This window comes from Mesoplodon mirus (assembly GCF_964341445.2).
Source record: "Mesoplodon mirus genome assembly, chromosome: 7".
In the NCBI taxonomy this organism is placed as follows: domain Eukaryota; kingdom Metazoa; phylum Chordata; class Mammalia; order Artiodactyla; family Ziphiidae; genus Mesoplodon; species Mesoplodon mirus.
The window spans coordinates 93,290,869-93,314,356 of NC_138983.1; the positions used below are offsets into that span (position 1 = coordinate 93,290,869).

General features: G+C 37.8%; 1 protein-coding gene and 1 long non-coding RNA gene across 4 annotated transcripts in view; one reads left to right on the forward strand and one right to left on the reverse strand.

Annotated features, from left to right (window-relative positions):
- LOC309807705 overlaps nt 1-23,208 on the reverse strand; it is a 118,525-nt gene extending 95,317 nt beyond the window's left edge. For all 3 annotated transcript variants that reach the window (XR_014294641.1, XR_014294642.1, XR_014294643.1), the window contains exon 1: nt 22,724-23,208. This is a non-coding gene — a long non-coding RNA (uncharacterized lncRNA). The remainder of the gene's footprint in view (nt 1-22,723) is intronic.
- Nucleotides 1-23,488, forward strand: part of LOC309807669 (interferon regulatory factor 6-like) — a 1,069,421-nt gene that overhangs the window by 152,723 nt on the left and 893,210 nt on the right. The gene's annotated exons all lie outside the window — the stretch shown is intronic.

The following is a 23,488-nucleotide window of genomic DNA, read 5'->3' on the forward strand; positions in this document are numbered from 1 at the left end:
GAGTGGCTGGGCCCGTGAGCCATGGCCGCTGGGCCTGCGCGTCCGGAACCTGTGCTCCGCAACGGGAGGGGCCACAACAGTGAGAGGCTCGCGTACCGCAAAAATAAACACAAAAAACAAAAAAACTACTACATTCTCAGAAGCCGGTGCTGCAATGAATGCTAATAACAACTTGACAATGTCCTCTGTCATTGCAAATAATGTGATACCAACATCTACTAATCAATCAAAAAAAAGACTTTCAGAATTCAAAATTGGATAGGATTTTGAGCTGGGGATTCCTCTCACCCACCTTTTCTTAGAATAAAACTTGGAACTGTAGTGTCAACAGATAATATGCCAGTTTTCCACTTAAAATTGGAAAATTTAATCTAATCTCGGAGGCATGAAATAAAAACTGATGGGCAAATATTAGAATTTCCATCAATGAAAAAGCTTAATTTCTAAAATGCTGAAGGTTAGTTTATCAAAATACTGAAATTGCCTCATATCACAAGTCAAAGCACCCTCTCTTTACTAAATAAGGAGCTATAAAGTTGCACAATTACTGTCCATTTTTTTACTTGGTTTGAAAAAAAGTTGCTTGTTTTAAATAAAACAAAGTTCAACTGAAGTGACTATAATATCATCAGTCTTGTAAAACTCCTTGTGTTAGATTTCTTCTATCCCCAAGATGCCAACCATGCATATTAAACTGACTCTTGTTTTTTGCGTATGATTTCTGTACATCTTTCCTATTGGAATTTTCATGTTAAGTACCCTTGCTTAGAGTGTGGATCGTAACCGCTCTGTTTAACACTCTATCACCAGTACCTAGAACAGTGCCTGCCACATAAGAAACACTTCATAAAATTTCTAAATTATCTTGATTAAAATCCATACTCATCCTAGCTTTAAGCACATGAAGACAGAAATAGGTTCCAACTGCATAAGAACACGTGAATAATCCAGAGAAAATGTTAACTGTAAGTACAAATTATCTGTTGATTAAAATACAGAACATGTCTGAGATTTGGAATTACTTCCTAATAACCCTGAGTCAGAGCTGTGGTAAAGGCTTACTGGGGGCATGTTACCATTTTCTGAGGACACACTCAGAAAAGGAAGAAGTTGATGAGAGAGCATGCAAGATTTTCCAGGCTCAAAATGGAACTTGACTCATCTGCATGGAACCATCCGGCGAAACACAGAAGAGCTCACTCTTCTGCTGGATTAAGCTCACCCTGGTGGAACGGAATGGAACAGAAACGAGACTGAGGTCTAGGTTTTGAGGATCTTCACTCCACTTACCTGCTTTCACAGGACCAGGCAACGGACAAGAAGAAATGTGCAACTGTTGCTGTGTACCTCTAAACAAATACAGTCACCCTATGTAATAGAATGTGTCCTAAATCTGACCAATTAGAATAATTCCTCCATTCCTGGTGGAGTAGCTCTGATAGAAATGGACAGAGCTGGGCTCAGGGTGGGAAGGGGGTGGTTTCCTTCTGTTACAAGCTCTAAACTTTCTTCAATTTTCCTATGATTTAAGCCTAACTAAAATTTATGGACTTTTGAAAAAGAGTAGGTACTAAAATTAAATAAGCTGAGAGTGTTGAGGGTGAAAAAAATGATAACAAATTTAAGAAAATGTAGAATTATTACTATGAGAATTACCAGAACTGTGTTTGTTCCAAATACGAGCCTGCTGTAGCATTTTAATTAGGAATAGAATTAAACAGAAATTCACTTGCTGTCACCATCTGATAATATTACCAGAGACTTCCCTTAAGGAAATTTAAAATTATTTATTCTATGTAAATCTCTACAAGTCCTTAATTTCAACCTTATTATAAGAAATAACACACAGTATCAACAAGCTGGCAGAATTTTGACAATTCTCCTGCCTCCCTCCATTCCGCCTGCTTTTCCTCTTCCCCTCCCTCCCTTTCCCTCCTCTTCCCTCACTCCCTTTCTTTCCACAAAGCAAGGAAATGGGTATATAGAAAATAGTAGGGATCACACGCTTTCATTACAGGGCTTGGGAATGTGGACTCTCACAAAAACAGACTTGATTTTAAATACTGTATCTGTGCCTTATCTGTGTGACCATGAATAATTTAATCATTCTGTGCCTCAGTCTGTCTGGCTGTAAAATAGGTGCAAACAGTACCTACCTCTTAGGATTGTTGTGAGGGGGGATTCCAACTGGTTTTAAAATAGTATTTAGCACAGAGGAAGCATAATAATTATTATTTTTCACTTCTCTGAATATATAACATTTAGTATTGGGATTCATAGTCTCAAAATCTAACACTCACTGATGTGAATGTCTGATTAGCTAAATGGAGAAAAACATTGTTATAGTAATTATTTCTTTAGTTTCTCGTTTTGTTTTTTTAACTGAAAACCAGAATCACAATTTCTTGTTATTATCTGTTATCAATGAACAGTATAAGACTATAATATTATTTTTGACAAGGCACTGAATATTTGAAATGAAGAAAACTAAGAAATAGTAGTAAATAAAACTTTCTTGTGCTAATCCCAAGTGAAAGATGAAATTAATGATGATATATATATGGAAACTCTGGAGAAGTCATACAGAGAGAACCTCAAGTACTTGAGGCACACTTGAAATTCAAATGACACTAAATGACTAAGTCTTAAATCAAGAACCCTTCACTAAAATTAAAAACACAAATGCTTTCTTTTTCTTGATTTCTTGTAGGAAGTGAAAGAGTACTTGGTAGGTGTCAGACTATTTTAAAAAGCAGGTTATAGATATTTCAGGAGTGTAAAAATACTAAGGCGGATCTCATAAATGATTGGTATATTATTTAATTCAGGTTAGCATCAGAATTGTCAATGTTTGTTTATTAAGCAATGCAATCCTTTAGGTAGGAAGCATGGTTCTTTGGAGAAGTTGATAGACACAAGATACACAAACTGGAATATGGTGAAAAAACACACAGTATAGATTTTTTTAAATTAAACCTAGGAATTATTTAACATGGCCATTTCTTTGGGTTGAAGAAAGAAATTCATATAGATTTTCCTGGTTCAGGCTCCAGTGAGGTCTATAGGCAAATTTGCAACTAGAGCAAGATTCAGACCTATTTCCATTTTTGTGCTTACGTCTTAAATATGTCCAGTTCCTAGAGCATAGAGGAAAGCACTAGATTGGCCATGGCATGAAACAGGTTAGAATTCTGGCCCTGCCACTTAATAACTGTGTACGGCTTAAATGGGAAATTTGCTAAACTTCATGAATTTCAATTCCCACCCTCCAACCCCCACCCTGGGCAAAATGAGTCTAATCCTTTTGCTACCAACTCTAGAGAGTTAGGATGGTCTGAGGAGAAAATGTACATAAAAGTGCTTTGAAAATTATTTAATGCTTTAAAAATATTATTTATCATTATTATTTCAAGATGAGGGAAAACTCCCCCTCCTCTAATATATTCAGTTTTTTATGGCCAGCTAGATCTTCCAGAAAGCTACATAAAAACTGAACATTTTAACAATACTCGGCAATGTTTAGATGTTAAAAAAAAATTATCCAAACTGGGACATTTCTTCTTAAACGGTTCTAAAAGTAATACATATATATTGCAATGAATTTGGAAATACAGAATGAGAACGGGAGGAAGTAAAGGTCACCCTGACTCTCTTATTTCTTGAGTTAACCATTGATAAATAATTTTTAAATTTTCTTTGGGTCTTTTTTCTCTATGTGTGTGATATTCAAAACCAAGTTGTGAATATGCTATATTTATTATTTAACATTCTTCTCTTCTCACTTGACATTTTACAAAAAACAATGTTAATTTGTTAGTTTCTGTATTGTTTCCGATTCTAAGCATCATAAAATACTTAATAGTGAAGGTTACCTATGAGCTATTATGTAAAAAAAAGTTCAGCATATATAACCTAAATAAATATATTAGAAATTCATATGCTTTAAAGCAGTGATCCCCAACCGTTTTGGAGCTAGGGACCGGTTTCGTGGAAGACAATTTTTCCACCAACAGGGTGGGCGGGGGAGGATAGTTGGTTCAGGCTGTAATGGGAGCGATGGCGAGCCATGGGGAGCAGCAGATGAAACTTCGCTCGCTCGCCCGCCGCCCACCTCCTGCTGTGCGGCCCAGTTCCTAACACAGCCAGGGGGTTGGGGACCCCTGCTTTAAAGGATATCCCTATGTTTTTATGTGATTCGCCATTTCAAAAGTTTCATAGACAATTCCAACATTTATATTTAATTAAAGACCATGAAACTTTTTTTTAGTATTTTTAAATAAAAGATAGTTAAAGATTACTTCATTTAAAAGCTAATAACAAACCTCTAGAACACTTCCTTCTACTTAAGTGAGGTGTTAGATTAAAAAAGCACTATAGAAATATAGATTATACTTGACTTTAAATAAAAATCTGAATAAATACTATAGAATTGTTATCTCCCCTTTATTCTGTTAATAATTGGTAATAGAAATATTATGGAGAATGATTGAAGCTTAATAGTTATATGTCAATTACCAAGATCACATTTGTGTGGTACAATGAATTTGCAAAGGTAGACTATCAAATATATTTTATTGTCAAAGGTGGTCTGCCAACTGGCAAGTCATTTAGTAAGTTATGCTCTAAAATATATCATTTACTGATACCCAAGAGACATCTCGGTATGTCATTAATAGTGCAGAAACTCGAAGCCAGGGATATTTTTGTCTTTATAATGAATTTGAGACAGCAGCTAATAAAAACCAGAATAATAACAGTAATAACCTTCAAATTAATTTTGACCCTAAGCTATAGCAATTTCAACGGAAGTTAGTATATTTACATACCAAATTAAAATTCCTAAACTTGTTTTACAATTGATGCAATGTTTTTATGAAATACTACCTGTATAATATTTCATTAAAATAATAAAATGAGAACAATATAGAAATGTCATAAATGTTTGTGTCCTAGAAAGGATTTAGAGGGAATTTCTGGTAGTATAAATTAATACATGATTATTATTATTAATCATATTACTTTTATTTATAAAGCATCCAAACATACACATCTGTAATCTTATATGTCTTTACCATCAAGAGAAATATATTCCAGAATTAATTTTAAAAACACTGCTTTTACTGTGCTTATGTTTTCTAGTTGAGAAGTCTGGACTTTAAGCATTTTTAAATTATAGAACTAATCAGAAAGCAGGAGGAAACCAACAATACAACTGATGGCATTTGTTAACATAAACCTTTGTGTAAAAATCTTATGAAACTAAGAATGGAAAAAGAATAGAATTATTCATCAACAAATGGCTATTTTTAAAAATCTAGCTAATAGTATACTACCTGGGTTATTCTCTTACTTGAAAAAATTACAGTATATTAGGTTGTCCTAATTTGGAACTATGTAACTGCCACTCTCATGTTTCTAGTTTTACTAGAAGAGTGCATTTTTTTGGTATAAGCGTAAGAAAAAAAAAAAAAAAAAAACTGGAACATTCCATAGTGCAGTTTCGTTCCTTCCTTTCCCCAACAGAAAAAATAAGAAATACTGTACCTAACCAACAGATCTGATGATTCCAAAAGGGACAAGTCTCTATTCTGAAACACTATTCAAGTCAGAACATTCCAAATTACGATTTTGCCAGACACTGGAAAATTATGGCATGAAAAATAGAAGAATATTTCTAATGCACTATAAAATGTATTCCTCAAAGCAAAAGAGCTAATGGAAGGCCAGAGCACTTAATGGATAAAATATAATCAAATGAAACAGAAGCATGTTCCAAGCTGAAAGGCCACAATATCACTATTCTCACATAATTGGATAGTAGACATAACCCAGTAAGATCAGGTTTAAAAACATTTAAATATATATAAATACACATATGTATAAATAACATATATAGCACCTGAAGTAAATACATATTCGTATTCATATATTAAAGAATCACTTTGAAATTTAAAAATATTTTTTTAACTATTGAAAAATAAACAGCTAGTGAAAAAATAAGTTTTCTTTGCAAAACTTGACTCTGGAAACAAAGATTCTTCAAATGCTTCTCCAAGAACTTGTCTCTTTATTTTAAATATAACCAAATAAAAAAATATAATCAAATATTTGAAATAGAAGGCAAATGTTCATGAAAGCAGACATATATACATGCACATATATGCATATATATATTTATACACATAATTGGATAATATAATTAATATATATAATACGCATAAAACACACATCTTCCTGAACTTACTATGGCATTGCATCCTGATAAACCCATCATCAATTGAAAATATCATAAATTGTAAATGCTTATAGTACACCCAATCTACCAACCGTCATAGTTTAGCCTAGTCTACCTTAAATGTGCTCAGAACACTCACATTAGCCTAAAGTTGGGCAAAATCATCTAACACAAAGCCTATTTTATAATAATCTGTTGAATATCTCATTTGTTTTATTGAATACTGTACTGAAGGTGAAAACCAGAACGGTTGTAAGTGTGTCAGTTGTGATCGAGTCGCTGAGTGGGAGGAGTGGCTTGCTGCTGCTGCCCAGCATCACAAGAGAACATCATGCTGCATATCAGTAGTCTGGGAAAAGTATAGTTTCTACTCTAAATTCAAAGTAGACTTTGAAAAAATGAAAAAATTCAAACTATAGTTTCTACTAAACGAGTATCACTTTCACACCATGGTAAAGTTGAAAAATCGCAAGTCGAACCATTGTAATTCGGGAAATGTCTGTCTATAAATTTTTGTATAATATATGTGTATGCACATGTATATTTCAAACAGGAATTTAGACTGTTTGCTACATCTCTTCTTAGAAGCAGACTATGCCCAAAATCTATGCCTCAAGCCTTTGGTGAATACCTAATGAATTCAGTATTCAAACAGGGATTAAAAATATTGACTTGGAAATTCAGGACAAACTTACTACTAAAAATGTTTTACACTTTTTACTTAAAAGAACATAGTTAGGTACACATGATTAGACTCTACCAACTGAAATAAATTATTGCCGATTTGGCTAGAGTTGTTGATCACCACAAAATTCTCTCTTGTGGACAACTATGGCTTACATATTAAATGGAAGGCTTTAGGCAGTTTTTGTACTTGTTTCCTTAGACCTAAATGGTCCACATAATGATAAAAAGCCAAATAAGAAAAAAATGTAAAATTATGTGCTTTTCAAGCCCAACAAAATAGGTTTTTTTTTTTTTTTTTGCGGTATGCGGGCCTCTCACTGTTGTGGCCTCTCCCGTTGCGGAGCACAGGCTCTGGACGCGCAGGCCCAGCGGCCATGGCTCACGGACCCAGCCGCTCCGCGGCATGTGGGATCCTCCCGGACAGGGGCACGAACCCGCGTCCCCTGCATCGGCAGGCGGACTCTCAACCACTGCGCCACCAGGGAGGCCCCAAAACTGTTCTCATACTAAAGCTCATCTGTGTGCTAACAGTGCAGTTTCCATAGGCAGGTGTTTCTGGTACTAAAGTTTTCACGTTAACTGAGGCTCTATTTCTGATTTCAGTTTAAAGGTGTCGCTAGTGATTGAATCTACTCAGTAGTGCACGTTTATGAATAAGACTCTGAATATTAAAATTCTTACATGTACTCTCTAAATTCATTGAGATTCAGTCAAATAGAAAGATATCATAAACCAAGAAGATTCCTTTGTATATGATGTACAATGGAGTAACAGATTAATTTTCCTTTCTGGACAACTTAATGATACTGATTAACATTAAAAAACTTCAACAGTTACATATTTTTAAAAAAAGACTGGGGTACAAGGCAGATAATTAGTAGTATTACCTTTAAAGGCTTTTGTTAGAGGAAGTGAATGTTAACAACTCTTTATAAATTAAAGTTGCCCTCTCCCAGGAACTTCAATACCGTATCAGAAAAAAATAAAATAAAATTGTCAACTATTGCTTTGAAGAAAGGGAACAATTCCCATTTTCTATAACATTACTTCTGAAATCAACACCCTTATTCAACAACCTTGATATCATTTCTGATAATGAGTCAGTGAAAAGAGTGATTAGACAAATGGTACAATTCAGAAAGAAAATAAGATGCAGAAAGAAATTCAGAAAGAAAATAAGATGCCACGTGAGTTCTCCCGGGTCATCCAGTCAACTCCTGGCAGAGTTAAAAATAGAAGCTAAGACTAATTCCCACAGCTACTGCCAGATCAGAGCCTGACAACTTTGCATTGTGGTAGCTTCAACCTCTCCTGCTACTGGGATTACCTGCATTGAGACATCTTCCTATGAGGTTCAGTCATTTCAAGGTTTGCTTTAAAATGGAGAGGGGTGGGAAAAGGTTCATAATTTTAGGGAAAATCTGTGGTAATGAGATCTCATCGTAAACTGCTCACGAGAATTAGAAAGATAAAAACTGGAAATGTTTACTAACCCTTACTATGTCTCAAACACTGCAATAAGTTCCCTTTTATGTTATCTTCTTTAATCTTCACAACAACCCTGTGATTTTCCTGTTTTAAATATCCAGAAACAATTCACAGTGGTTAAGTAACTTACCCTAAGTCATAGAGATAGAAAACAATAGAGGTAGGATTCAAACTAGGTGAGGTTCAAAGTTCAAATTCACTTCCTGAAAAACATGATTAGAACATAAATGGTAGCCAAAACTCCCCAAAATAAACTAAAAGATTAAAAGAAAGAGAGAAAGGAGGGGAGGAGGGCCTTGTGAGCTGCATACCTTAAAAATAATGTTTAGACTTTTCGATTGATCTTAAAAATGACCAAAAGCTAGCTGCCTGAGAGCTCAAAGAATAAAATTATTAACAAACTAAACAAAAAACATTGATTTTTATACTCACTTTGAGATCAACCCAATTGCTTTCCTTTCATAACACTGTACTGCCATTTTATTTCATTTTCTATTATATTTATTAAGGGCTATTTTAAAGACAAGTATTTTGCCTAACAGGTTAATGATTTTTTTTTCTTCTAAACAATGACCAAGATGCCAATCCTCCTCCCCTTATTCAATGGACTAATTAGTGTCAGATCATTTTAGGGTCATATTTAATTTTTGTGGTGAAATAGTGATTTCACAAACCCTGTGAAGATGTTACACATCCACTATAACATGCATGCAGGTGGAAAAAATTTTCAACTGATGTAGATTTTGCTTTCTCTATGAGTGTATTCTTCACAATCAATGAGATAGAAAAAGACAGAGATAAGAAAACTGTTGACTAATATTTTCTTATGAAAATCTGTATCTTGGGCTTCCCTGGTGGCGCAGTGGTTAAGAATCTACCTGCCAATGCAGGAGACATGGGTTCGAACCCTGGTCTGGGAAGATCCCACATGCCGCAAAGCAACTAAGCCCATGCGCCACAACTACTGACCCTGTGCTCTAGAGCCCGCGAGCCACAACTACTGAGACCGTGCGTCGCAACTACTGCAGCCGGTGTGCCCTAGAGCCCATGCTCTGCAACAAGAGAAGCCACCGCAATGTGAAGCCCGCGCCGCAATGAAGAGTAGCCCCAGCTCCCCACAACTAGACAAAGCCCATGCACAGCAACGAAGAACCAACACCACCAGAAATAAATAAATAAATAAATTACTTAAAAACAATAAAATCTGTATCTTGCATTTTCAATTTTCTAAAAGTTCAAATCTATTGTGGTTGAAAAAAGAAGAGTAATGTCATATGTTTTCTTGTCCTGGGAAAATGGACTGTGCTTGGTTGAGTGTGTTTATTTATTTATTTATTTTATTGCCAAAATTTATTTTTTATTATTTTTACATCTACTAGTACTTATTTGAATTCTACTCACTGTTTTTTTTTTTTTTCATCTTTGTTGGAATACAATTGCTTTACAATGGTGTGTTAGTTTCTGGTTTATAACAAAATGAATCAGTTATACATATGTTCCCATATCTCTTCCCTCTTGCATCTCCCTCCCTGCCGCCCTCCTTTTCCGACGCCTCTAGGTGGTCCCAAAGCACTGAGCTGATCTCCCTGTGCTATGCGGCTGCTTCCCACTAGCTTCTATTTTACGTTTGGTATATATGTCCATGCCACTCTCTCACTTTGTCACAGCTTACCCTTCTCCCTCTCCATATCCTCAAGGCCATTCTCTAGTAGGTCTGTGTCTTTATTCCCGTCTTACCCCTAAGTTCTTCATGACATTTTTTTTTCTTAGATTCCATATATATGTGTTAGCGTACGGTATTTGTCTTTCTCTTTCTGACTTACTGGTTGAGTGTCTTGAACTGCTCAAACTTTAAGGTCCATCACCTCTAACTTGCACCTTACCAAAACCTCAGACAAGAAACAGGAGAAAGGGTAGTGCCATCCATAATTCATTCCCACCACAGTTACAAAAATAGTCACAAGGAACTTGTGCAGAATACCAATTCTTTTGTATTAGGAAGGCAGTTTTCAAAATTAACTGGTATTGGTTCATTTCGTTGTTTAATAAATATCTTGCAAATGCCTATAATAAAGCCAAATACCAAACTGACCATTTAAGTTGCAGGAATTTTTACGGTCTTGATATTTTACTATTTTCAAGTCACAGTTTACATTTGAGTGCTCACCACAATATATAATACCAATGAGCTCCCGAGAAATCTAAACGTTTATAGAATACACCAAATGCTACTGTCTCATGCCTTGCTTTGCAATCCTGGATTGCTTTCTCCTATGGAGATGATGTAAGAAATATAAGCTAGATATCTCTTCTACGGGATCACCAGCCATGTCTCAACTAACTTTTATCAGTGGAGACTCTCAGTACATACATATTTATTTATTATAAAACTCTTCGGTACTGATCATTAGGTAATTCTGGTAAATGTGGGCAGGTAATAATAGTTAAGAATGTCAGCCCCATTTCATTTCAGCTTGATCCACTGCAGAAAAGCACAAATTAGATGAAAGCAATTTCCCCAAGAACAACTCACTTCCTTGAGATGAGAGATAGATAAACTTGGGTGAACAATGATTTGTCACAATTTATTTTTGAGGGTAGTGGTTTAAAAAAAGTGCTAATGTAATCTTTTCAGAATGAATTCTTTTAAAAATGCATTAATTCTCCAGTGAATATAGCTTATAATTAAAAAGCTAAACATATAATTTTACATTTCTAAATTTTTACATATGATCATATATAACAAATATTGAAATCTTAAAATCTTCATTATCTTTAAAATTTGATGGCCTTTAAATCTGAATTTGGATTTGGTGAGTCTGACGGATTATTCTTAGTGACTCTATTGGGTACCACCAATTCAGATTCGACATATTTCTGCAAGTGTCAGAAGCATTAAGTTGTGTGAGTGGATAGAGGGTATTAGCATCCTGGTGGTCTTTCACTACACTGAGATGACCAGAGAACCTGAGTGTGAAAGAGCATGGAGAGGAGTGTAAGGAATGGCACTAACGGTATCACGGGCTTCTCTCTATACTCAGACTCCGCAGTGCACAACAGAGGGAACAAAGCGGGTCGTGTTGCTGCCACTGTTGCAATGACCAAGCATCCTCAGTCTCACAGCCATTGCAGTCCATTGTTTAAGATGTGAGCTTGTTGTTGCTTAGTCAGGCAAAAGTCAGAATGCTTATTTGTTTTATGTCTGTTTTTTAATGAGGGTTTGATGAGACAGCAATAAAGACAAAAGTAAATAGGAGAAATGTTTATTAATAGGTCCCTCCATCCCTATCAACCAAAGAAAAGGCATACCTTAAAATATTGTTGTGAAATGTCGAGGGTGTGTCTGTCTGTGTTCTTGCAACCCTTCACCTTTAAGTAGCTTTGCAAAACTATGTTATAAACATGTTGCTTCATCCTTGCCCTTTTAGCCTGTTAATGTCTAATTTAAGTAAAGCAGGATGCAATCCCCAGCAAGTTATTCTCCTTTCTTGGACCATGCAAATCAAAACAGTCTTCTTCTATGGAGGGTAGTGAAAAGTTGTGCCAATTGTGTTCCTACTTCAGCTATTCCAACATTCTTTAGTTTAGCTTAAATGAGACATTCTCATCTTTGGGCTTTAATTATTCTGTTTAAAAATAAATTTTAAAAGATACTCTAAAGAGAAACTAAGAAAAAAAAACAACAAGATAAAAGATTTACCATAATGCAGGTACATAAATATGAACTAAAAATAGTTTTAGATTAAAAATTAATCTTTTTTATTTTAAAAATTAATCTAATTAAAATTTCAGATTAGGCTGGATAGAAATGATCCATTGCTGAAGCTTAAAAAAAAACTAGCTATAAATGTTACTAGTTTTCTACGCTGTTGTTACAAGGCTTGACTGACATCCGTGATGTACTCCGTAATATTTTTGAAATGATGAAATGTGTGATCCAGAGACTTGAAATATTTCAATACTTGTGTATAGGAATTTTCTTCCATGAACTAGAAGTGAAAAAAGTGAGAATGTTTCCTTGCTCAAATCACATGAAGTGGATTCCCTTATATTACTTGCATTCATTTTTAAGATGGTCATAAATGGTTACATAAATTACAGGAATATTATCTGTTGAAGAAGTTGATGGTTTTTATAGTAAATGTATGTATTCAAATGATAAATGTTTCTGCATAATCTCTGACCTAACAATACCATTCCATGCCACTCCAAGAATTCTTCCGTCAAAAGTAAAAGCTCCAGCACATAAAGACATGAACCTCTATGTCCATTACCACATTTCTTGAAATCATAAAACTGTTTGGAACTTAATAAATGTTTATCAATGGGTTTTGACTGAATGAAATTATGGCTCACTCATAGTACACATTACTGGGCATCTACTAAAGGTAATATGGTAGTGATATATGCTAGATATCATTAATATAATAGAAACACAATGTACTAAAAGTGTTTTGCAACTAAAAATCACTATACATTGTATGGCTTTAAAAAGGAATGAAATGCTGCTACATGCTATAACATGGATACACTTTGAAAACACTATGTTAAGTGAAAGAAGCCAGACACAAAAGGACAACTATTGTATGATTCCACTTATATGAGGTAGTTAGAATAGGCAAATTATAAACCCAGAAAACAGAATAGAATTAACCACAGGCTAAGGGGAGGGGAGAAATAAGGGGTTATTGTTTAGTGAGTACAGTTTCTGTTGGGGATAATAAGAAAGGTCTTAAAATGGATAATGGTCATGGTTGCTCAACATTGTGAATGTACTTAATACCAATAAATGATACACTTAAAAATGGTTAAAATGGTAAATTTTACATTATGGGACATTTTACCAAAATAAAAAATAAAAATATACTATAAAATAAAGGAAAAATTTACCTCCTACTAGGCATACTATGAAGTTTGCATAAAATTGCACTTATTTTAGGAGCTTATATGGTTATTATCATATCTGGGGACATGTAAAGAAAGCAACAGCTTAAGTAGTCCTCTTGAGTTCTTTCTCTCCATCTTTCCAACCCAGTTTCTTCCAGATTAATGGTTTTGTCATGCCTCTCTTTGAATACCAGCATCAGTAGGAATGCTAGCTAGTACTGGTTTCCTTAAGTATCAGCGAAAAATTTTAATGTATTTTTATGCTGGTAATTGTTTTAGAACCTGGGAGGGATGTCATTGTTTTCTTAACTTGGCAAAAGCAAATATATTACTGTAGACAGCATTACTAGAAAGAAATAGTAACTTTGAAGTAGACATATGTCCATCCTAAGAAAACTGAATATATTTCAAAGCAGACCACACCACTCAACTGCTGGCAATGTTCTTCCACGTACTTGGCAGTATACTACTCGAAGTCTGAGAACTGTTTCTTTTTTGTAAAAATGATTTTGATTGGAAAACCCTGAATAAATCCTTTGGAATGTGTAACGTTTAGAGCTCCTTCTGGGATTCCTTTTCCATGAATCAAGGTTCTTTGATTCACTATCCTCCTTGGCACTTGCTTCCTAGTCATCTCAGCAGCCTTTGTGCCAGAGCTAAGGAAGAGCTCCCATTTTAGGTCCTAAAGCAGGGAGAACAATAAAAGGAGAACCTCATTTCAAGTACCAGAAATGTCTGGGCTATAAAGAACACACATATTGTCAAGGTAAGCCCAGAGTGGGGTGACATCACCAAGGTCATTCCTGGCTCCGCGTCCCCCCCACCCAGGAGGAACAACTAACAATTATTTGGAAACAGGACACTAGTTGAGAGAATCCTAGAACATGGAGGTGAGGCTGAAGCACCCCCGTGCACCACAGAGACCAAGACAGACTGCATTCGAAGGGTGAGAGAAGGAGCTACACGTTGACCACGCTGCCCCTCCCCCAGGCCAGTGGAGCACCATGGGTGAGGCCTCCCGTGAACCTCTGGTTCCTCCAGTAGGAGAAGAGAACTGGGGGACGGCAAGCTCCACCACTATCATCGGGGCTGCTTTGTGGGAGCCGCTGCTCTAACCTGCTCCACTGGGGCTGCAGGGGAGTCTGCAGGGCTTGACCACTACAAGTCGGGCTGTGATGAAGGGGGAAGGGGCATGCAGCAGCCAGCATGTGGATTGCGACCGATGGAATTCATACCTGCAGTGCCCAAGTGGGGATCACAACGGGCATCTTTGCTTATCTACAGAGCCAGGTTGGCGGGGCACTACAACCAGGGAACTCAGGCTACAGATCCACCTGATACGCATCTGGCCCTTGAACCTGGTTTGCCCATAGCCAGGGAAAGAGCAGAGTCACAGCCCACCCACTGTGGACAGTGTCTTCTGGCCATCTGACCAAAAGGGCTGGCAATAAATCCTGGAAGCTATTTGGCCCAGTCGTGCTCCAGCCAAGAGGCAGGCAGCCAGAGCTCATCACTGGCTCTGGTACAAAGCAGAGCCAGTATCAGGTGTGGAGGGATCCGGTACCATGCACAGGCACGGAGATTAATTCTTATCCAAGGCTGAGAGGAGCTCCCAGCTCCACCCAACTGGGGAGCCTGTTTGAGAAATTAAGAGTAGCCTAGAGCGGCCCCTCCTCATCCCACCCAGGCAAAGGAACTGGGACTAGCCCCATCCCATCTGCTGTGGAGAGTGTCTTCCTGGCCCATCTGACTAGAAGGATTGGTGACAACTCCTAGAAACTGTGCGGCCCAGCAGTGCTCAAGCCTAGAGAAGGGTAGGCAGAGCTGATAGTCTGCAAAGCAAAGCCAGTGGCCTTGTTCAGCCACAGAACGTGGAGTGTGGATCAGCTTGAGTTAAGACAACAAAGAGCTTTACTGGCTTTAGAGCTGCTTCTCCTGCTGCACCCAGGCAGGAAATCTAATTCATAGCCCTACTCATCACTGAATACAGCCTTCAGCATGTCCAACTGGGGAACCTAACCAGAGAACATGGGAAGCTGTACAGCCCATTAAACAGCCCTAGATACAGTGGCACTTGAACACACAGCACAGCCTGTGGCCTCCCCCATCTGCAGGGCAAAACCAGTGCCCTCACCTGACCAGGGAATTAAGTGCACACTCTGGCCTGATTTGGGTTCCCAAACAATGAACTATACAGGCTCTGGGTCCTGTCCAGAGCCCGGTCCTATACAAGCTCTGATTCTCTGCCAGGAAACTACTTCATAGCCCCATCTACTACTACTACTGAATATAGTACCCAGTAAAGTCTGGAGGAAGAGCCCAATTACTCAGATATGCAGATACCAAAGTAAGGAATCAAGGATCACAAAAATTAGGCAAATATGACACCACCAAAGGAAACTAATAAAACTCCAATAACTGACCTTAAAAAAATAAAGATCTGGGCTTCCCTGGTGGCGCAGTGGTTGAGAGTCTGCTTGCCGATGCAGGGGACGCGGGTTCGTACCCCGGTCCGGGAGGATCCCACATGCCGCAGAGCAGGGTGGGCCCATGAGCCATGGCCGCTGAGCCTGCACGTCCGGAGCCTGTGCTCCGCAACGGGAGAGACCACAACAGTGAGAGGCCCACACACTGCAAAAAAAAAAAAAAAAAAAGAATATCTATGAACTGGCAAAGAATTCAGAATAATCCTCCTAAGGAAGTTTAGTGAACTACAAGAAAGCACAGACAGCTAAGTGAAATTAGGAAAACAATGCATGAACAAGACAAGAAGTTTGACAAGGAAATAGCAACATCAAAAAAACAGGAGCACTAGATTTTAAAAATACAATAACTGAACTGAAGAATTCAATAGAAAGTTTCAAAGGTAGATTCGACCATGCAGAAGAAAGAATCAGCAAACTGGAGGATAGAACTTTAGAAATTACCCAGTGAAAGGAACAAAAAGGAAAAGAATAAAAAGAGTGAAGAAAGCCTATGGAAATTATGGGACACAATAAAGTAAACAATGTTCATGTTATGGGAATTCCAGAAGAAGAAAAGAGAGAGAGAAAGGGAAAAAAAGTATATTTAAAGCAATAATGGATGAAACCTTCCCAAACCTAGGATGAGAAATGGACATCCATATCCATGAAGCCCAAACAAGCCCAAACAGGTTGAACTCAAATAGGGCTACTCTGAGACACATTGCAATTAAATCATCAAAAGTCAAAAACAAAGAAAGAATTTTAAGACCAGCAAGAGTAAAGAGAGAAGTTACATACAAGGGATAATTGGATATTCACATGTAAAAGAATGAAATTGGACCAATATCTTATACCACTCACAAAACTAACTTGAATTGGATTAAAGACTCAAATGTAAGACCTGAAACTATGCAACTGCCAGAAGAAAACATAGGAATAAAGCTCATTACATGGGTTTGGTAATGACTTTTTGGATATGACACTGAAAACACAAACGACAAAATAAAAAATAAACAAATGGAACTACATCAAACTAAAAAGCTTCTGCACAGCAAACAAAAACAAAAACAAATCAACAAACTGATTGAAAAGACAACCTATAGAATGGGAAAAACGTATTTGTAAACCATATATCTGATAATGGTTAATATCCAAAATAAATTAAAAATTCATACAAATCAATAGCAAAAAAAAAAAAAAATTACCCAATTAAAAAAATGAGCAAAGGACCCGAATAGACATTCCTCCAAAGAAGACACACGAAAAGCCAACAGGTACATGAAAAGATGCTCAATACCACTAGTCATTAGGGAAATGCACATTAAAACCACATTGAGATATTACTTCACACCTGTTAGAACAGTCATCCTCAAAAATGTCAAGAGATAACAAATGCTCGTGAGGATGTGGAGAAAAGGGAAGCCTTGTGCTGTTGGTGGGATTGTAGATTGGGAAAGCCAGTATGGAAAACAGTATGGAGGAGCCTCAAAAATTAACACTAGAACTACATATATCTAGCAACTCCACTTCTAGGAATATATCCAAAGAAAATGAAAACACTAACTCAAAAAAGATATCTGCACCCCCATGTTCATAGCAGCATTATTTATAATAGCCAAGACATGGAAACAATCTAAGTGCCCATTGATGGACAAATGGGTAAAGAGGTTGTTTTATATATTTATAGGTATATACATATTATAGGTATACACACACACACACACACACTGAAATATTATTCATCTGTAAGAAAACAAAGAAATGCTACCATTTGAGACAACAGAAATGGACCTTGAAGGCTTTATGCTAAGTTAAATAAGTCAGAGAAAGAAAGGCAAACACTATATGATCTCACTTATGTGTGGAACCTAAAAAAAAAGAAAACAATCATAGAAAAAGAGATCAGACCTGTGGTTACAGGAGACAGAGGGTCAGGGGAGGGGAAGTTGGAGGAAGACGGTCAAAGGTACAAGCTTCCAATTGTAAGATAAATACATACTATGGACATAATGTACAACATGATGACTATAGCTAACACTGACGTGTGATATATAGAAAAATCGTTAAGAATAAATTCTAAGCATTCTCTTCACAGAAAAGTATTATTTGATCTCATTTATATAAATGTGTGTGTTTGTGTGAGAGAGGACAGAATACAAAAATGCAAAAAGAAAAGTTGTAAAGTACGAAGCTGCTTAGGTTTATACCTCAACTATAACAGATAATAATTTGTTTAATTTTAATAGGTACAAAAATAAATGTTAAGCATAGAACAAGCAAAAAGAAAAACTGAGCCCAGCGTAGATGTCCTTAAAGCATTTGCAAAGGAGGGCTTTATTAGGTCCGCAAACACCTGCAATTACAGGCAAAATTCTGTGTATGTGTGTTGTGTATGTACTTGGGGAGTGGATGCATAGCCTTTATTGAATTATTAAAGGGGATGTTAAGACCCAAAAGTTTAAAAAGCACTGGAAAGCCTGATCACAAAACCATTTTAAACTACTCTGATTATGTTTTATAGTTTTCCTTCACTCGTTAACACTTCAAAGAACAGCATGTGAATGTGGAAAGAATCTCTGCCATTTAGGTAAGATCTCTGAGTCTCAGCGTAAAATTAGCATATAGTAGCAGGATGAAGTTATACACCATAGATGAAAGTACTTAGCAGAGCGCTTTAAGACTAGTACTTACTTATGCAAGACATCTTCCCCTGCTTACTTGTTTGCAGTAGAATGAAAGCATACTGAAAGCTGGTACAATGTCTTCTTTGAAGATTTCTTTTGTAATGCTTACTATGCTTTTTGATACGGATGAGCCAATATCCACTTAAGGGCATGTAAGCTCACAATAACTTTTGTTGAATATAACTGTTTGAATGTACTTTCACTATATTATTATATAGGGATTTTAAACTAAAATGTACTTGCACACATTATTTAGAGCCTAACTTGGATATCAGAGTAGGTGGATATACACCCCTGGAAAATAATAGCTAATTTCTTCACTAACATCAAACTGCTGAACATCTACTTTGCATATACATAGCTAGGCACTGTATTATGAGTTGCAGGTAATAAAAAGTCGTTAGTCAAAGACTCTGCTCTCTAGGGTTATTTTACAACAGCAAATCATGTTCAAACTAAAGGATAGACCAAAATAGGAAGTGCCATAGGAATTTAGACAAGGGAGAAACACATCTGAAATGAGAAGGAAGGTGGGTATGGGGAAGGGTTCATGGAAGAGGCAGTGTATGCTGTGAGCAAGGTTTCAACGTGTAGCAGGGTGAGTGAAAGGAACAAATGAAGACATATAGTCGTGATATCATGAGGCACAAACTAGAAATAAACAGCACTTGTTCTAGGCTGGTCATGAGGTAATTTAAGGGGATTACTGAGAAACTAGATAAAGAGATATCTCTTTATATATTACTTATTAACAATACTTTTGAACACAAGTATTTAATTTAAAAAAAAGAACAATATAGGGATAGGAGATTAGGAGGTACAAACTATTATTATAAAATAAGCTATAAGGATATATTGCATAGCACAGAAAATATAGCCAATATTTTAGAATAACTATAAATGGAGTATAACCTTTAAACATTGTGAGTCACTATATTTTACACCTGTAACTTATATAATATTACACATCAACTCTACTTCAATTAAAAATGCTATTTTAGTGAATAAAACACTAAGCAGTAAAATTTTTAAAAAATAACTTAGAAGAGAACTTAAAAATAAAGACATAAAGAGCAGGTTGAAACAGCGCAGAAATCTGGCGATTAAGAGGCCATTGATAACTTTCAAAATAGCACTTTTTCTACCCATTCTCAGTGGAGGCAAAGCCTTATTAATCCTACTATTTCTTTTTCTGTTTTTCAAAATCTCAGGATAAGTCTATTTCAATTGTAGCTAATGGCAGTAATGCAGCACCAGAAAATGCCTTTTGTAAGGAGAAGCAACTTTGAATCCTAAATCGGTACTCAAGTCTTAAATTACTGATAACACTGACCACCCACCAGACTAAATGTTTTTTTTTTTACGTGATTGGAAAGCAACAGATTGATTTCAATTCTATCTTGTCAAATCTACAAAAAAGTTCCCACAGTTCATTTAGCAACTAATAGCGTACATCCTTCTATTTGGTATTACTCCTCCTCCTTAACACCGGGCAATTAATTTTGCCTTTCTCTGGGAAACGTTTTTAACAAAGGAAATAGAGTCATAAATCAGTTTCGGATAGGAAATCATACAACTATTTCTACCTAGGGCTTTGAATTTAGAAACTTTCCTCAGAAATTGTTGAAATATAACAAAGTCCAAACTCAGAAATAACTTAAATTTAATTATCTTAGTTGCACTCAAATAACAAATTCTATTTTCTGTCTTGTTTTCTTTCTTCCCCAGAAGGCTTCTCCAACCCTAATCCATAACTTAATGCATTCATCTCACCTATAAAATCACTGGCAGGTATGATGCCGGCTTTGGCGGCTCCAGTCCCCTAATCCTGACCCATTTCTTGCCAAAGAATTCAGTTTCTTCAGAAACCAAGTAACAGACATTTCAATTTCTAACCATCATTAGCATATTTTCATGTACTAATACTCAACATAAAAACACCTTTTAAAATTACAGAAATTTTTACTGTACTTAAGATCAATTGCACTAACCTGTATTTCATAAACCTTGGGCTACTTTCTTAAAAATGAATTATTATTTTAATATGTTTTTCACTTATTATTCAGAATAATTATTCATATAATTAAATATTTTACAATTAGGTAAGAAAGGTGGAAAATAGTTTTGCTATTCTTGTTCTTTGTTCTCTCTTCTACTTGGTGTGCCTGAGTCAAAATTTTAGAATATTGAAAATTTAATCTTTCAAACCCAAACCACATTTAAAGGTAATAATAACAACCAGCCAAAACAATTTCGGTCCAGAGCTTTGCATGGTCCGGGGAACAGTTCTCTGAGTGGGCCATTTGGAGTGGGATTTGCCCACCCGCCTCCACTCCTTCTGCCTCATATACTGAAGAGAGAGACAAAGAAACCAACTCAAGTCTTTCCAAAGTGTATTTATAAATAGAGAATTTGTAATCAGAAAAACAATAACGATATATAATAGAAGTAACATGATTCTTCAGAACCAGTATCTTGTTCTAAAGCAATATTTAAAAAAGAAGGTAAGGGGCTTCCCTGGTGGCGTAGTGGTTGAGAGTCCGTCTGCCGATGCAGGGGACAAGGGTTCGTGCCCCAGTCCGGGGAAATCCCACATGCCGCGGAGCGCCTGGGCCCGTGAGCCATGGCCGCTGAGCCTGCGCGTCCGGAGCCTGTGCTCCGCAACGGGAGAGGCCACAACAGGGAGAGGCCCGCATACCGCAAAACAAAACAAAACAAAAAAACAAAAACAAAAAACCTAAGAAGGTTAGCTATAAACCCTGGCCCTCTTTTTTATTGATCTCCTATTTTAATTTGTTAAAATAAAATCCATGGCCTTTTGAGTCAAACCGTCTCTTTAATTTCAGATTTAAAGATAACAAGCCTCTTTTTAAATGGAATATTGGCACACAGACACCACACAGTCTGGCTTATTACAACTGTTCTCTGTTGGTGAAGTGGCACATTTGCAATCCCCACCATAGCAATCTTCACCATTTCACAGAGTATCATTCAATTGTACATCCCTAGGTGAGCAACAAGAATGGGCACTTGAGCTCAGGAGCAAAGCGTTTGTGGGGAAATCCTAGGTCAGAACCCCTAAAAGGGGAGACTAACTTGAGGATGCCCAAATAACCTGAGGTTTACCTTGGCCACCTCCCCTGGCTTTCTGACTGCCTGGGGGAAAAGTCTCTCTGGAAACTCTTTTGAGGTTATTGGGGGAATCCTAGGACAAACACACTGCTTGCTTTTGCAGGAGGACTTGCCCCATACCCTACCCAGCTAGCTGTCTCACAACCTAGCTGGACTAAAAAACCTTCAAGAAAAACGGGATAGACTGACATTTGCATTTCTACTTCCACCTATTCTTATGCACAAAATATGTAGGTAGAGCCCTCTTTCTCACACCCCAATAGATTCTGCTGTCCTTGAAACCCATCTGGTAGCTGCAGTGACTACAATGAAGGGAGTTATCGGAAACCATATTGGTACTGGGCTTAAAGGATTTTTCATGCCATGCATTTTGGGGAAGGACACAGATAACAGTCCAAACGTGGTATAAGGCAATGCCCTTTCTGGGTCCTTGAAAAATCAGTCACGGAACACAGGTGGTGGACAGGAGCTGACAAGAGCTGGTTTGTTAATGAGCACAGCATCCCCGGCGGGGGGGGGGGGGGCGGGGAATCAATGAAATGATTGACAAGAGAAGATGGTAAATGAAGGGAGAAGTGGGGACAAGTGCTGCTCAACCCAAGCTGAACTCCAGGAGGTAAATTTCTCCTCTAATTTGAGATTCTTTCTAAAGGTTCAGTATTGAAGTGGATGTTTGACGTTGAAATGTGCAGACCCATTCTGATAACTGGAAAGGGAGGAGGCTGAGGAACGCAAAAGGAGAAGGAAGATTTCCGATTACTTCTCCAGGCTGCTGACAAGAACCTGCTGCTCGCAAACCACAAATTAACCAAGCGAAGGTTGAAGGTAGCAACGTAAAAGTGCAACTCAAATTATTTTACATTCGGAATCCTCTTCAATATCTAAGCGAGTGTAGCACAGCAATGGTTGATTATCTTAAGATTACAGAGGCTGACCGCCTTCTTTGTTTGCCCAGTAACACCGCTCCTCCAATAATCTCAAGCACTTGGCTGATTAACATTTCAATTTCAGTTGTTGCTCCTTTTCCCATTGCAGAAGGCGGCAGGGATATTCCCCTTCTTCCCTCTGTATTACAAACCCCATTACTAACCAAGCAGAAAGCACCGCGCAGTGTGGCCGAGGCTAATAATAGCCGGGCTGCTTACCTTCTCCGGAGGGATCGAATCAGCGCATGTCCCCGGCGCCGGCTGCCCGGGGGCCGCAGTGCCGCCGCGCCGCGTCTGTGTGTGGCCAGCTCGGCCGGCCCCCACCCCACCTGCCAGCTGCAGCACCTGCTCCCGGCGCTGAGCTCCGGCCGCCGGAAGTCATCCCCCGCCCCTGGCCGGATCGCCACATTCCGCGCCAGCCGCGGGGGGAGAGGGGCCTCTCCCGGCTGCGGGCAGCGGCTCCTGCAAACTGCGCTCAACGATCGCTACCCTTCCCGGTTGTAGGGTTATTTTCTAGGAATGCTTTTACAGAAGAAGCGTCGCCGGCTGGTGGACCGAGAGAGAAGAGCCAGAGTGACTTTCCCTGCAGAGCGCCTTTCCTCTGAGCGCTCCCCTGTCACTCCCGCGGCATGGACGGCTCCATTCCGCTGTGTGGGTTTTCCACCCTCTTCATCTTCCTTATCTGTATTGTTCATTTCGCTGAATTTGAGAGTGGGATTAGCTCTTAAGATATTCAAACACTCCGAAAATATTTTAAATTGGCGACTAGTTTTTCTAAGCCCCTTGTAGCCGAGCTCCACTCCCCCCCCCCCACACACAGTTACTCGCACGTACACACCCAGCCAAACCACTCACAATTAGGAAAGCTGGGACCTCTCGCCCTCTTGCTTACGTAATGGAACAGGAAACTCCCAAAGGAGTGGGGAAGTAGGACCGGCTAGCGAAAGCACTCGAGGAAAGAGAGAGGGGTCGCCCCAAGATTTT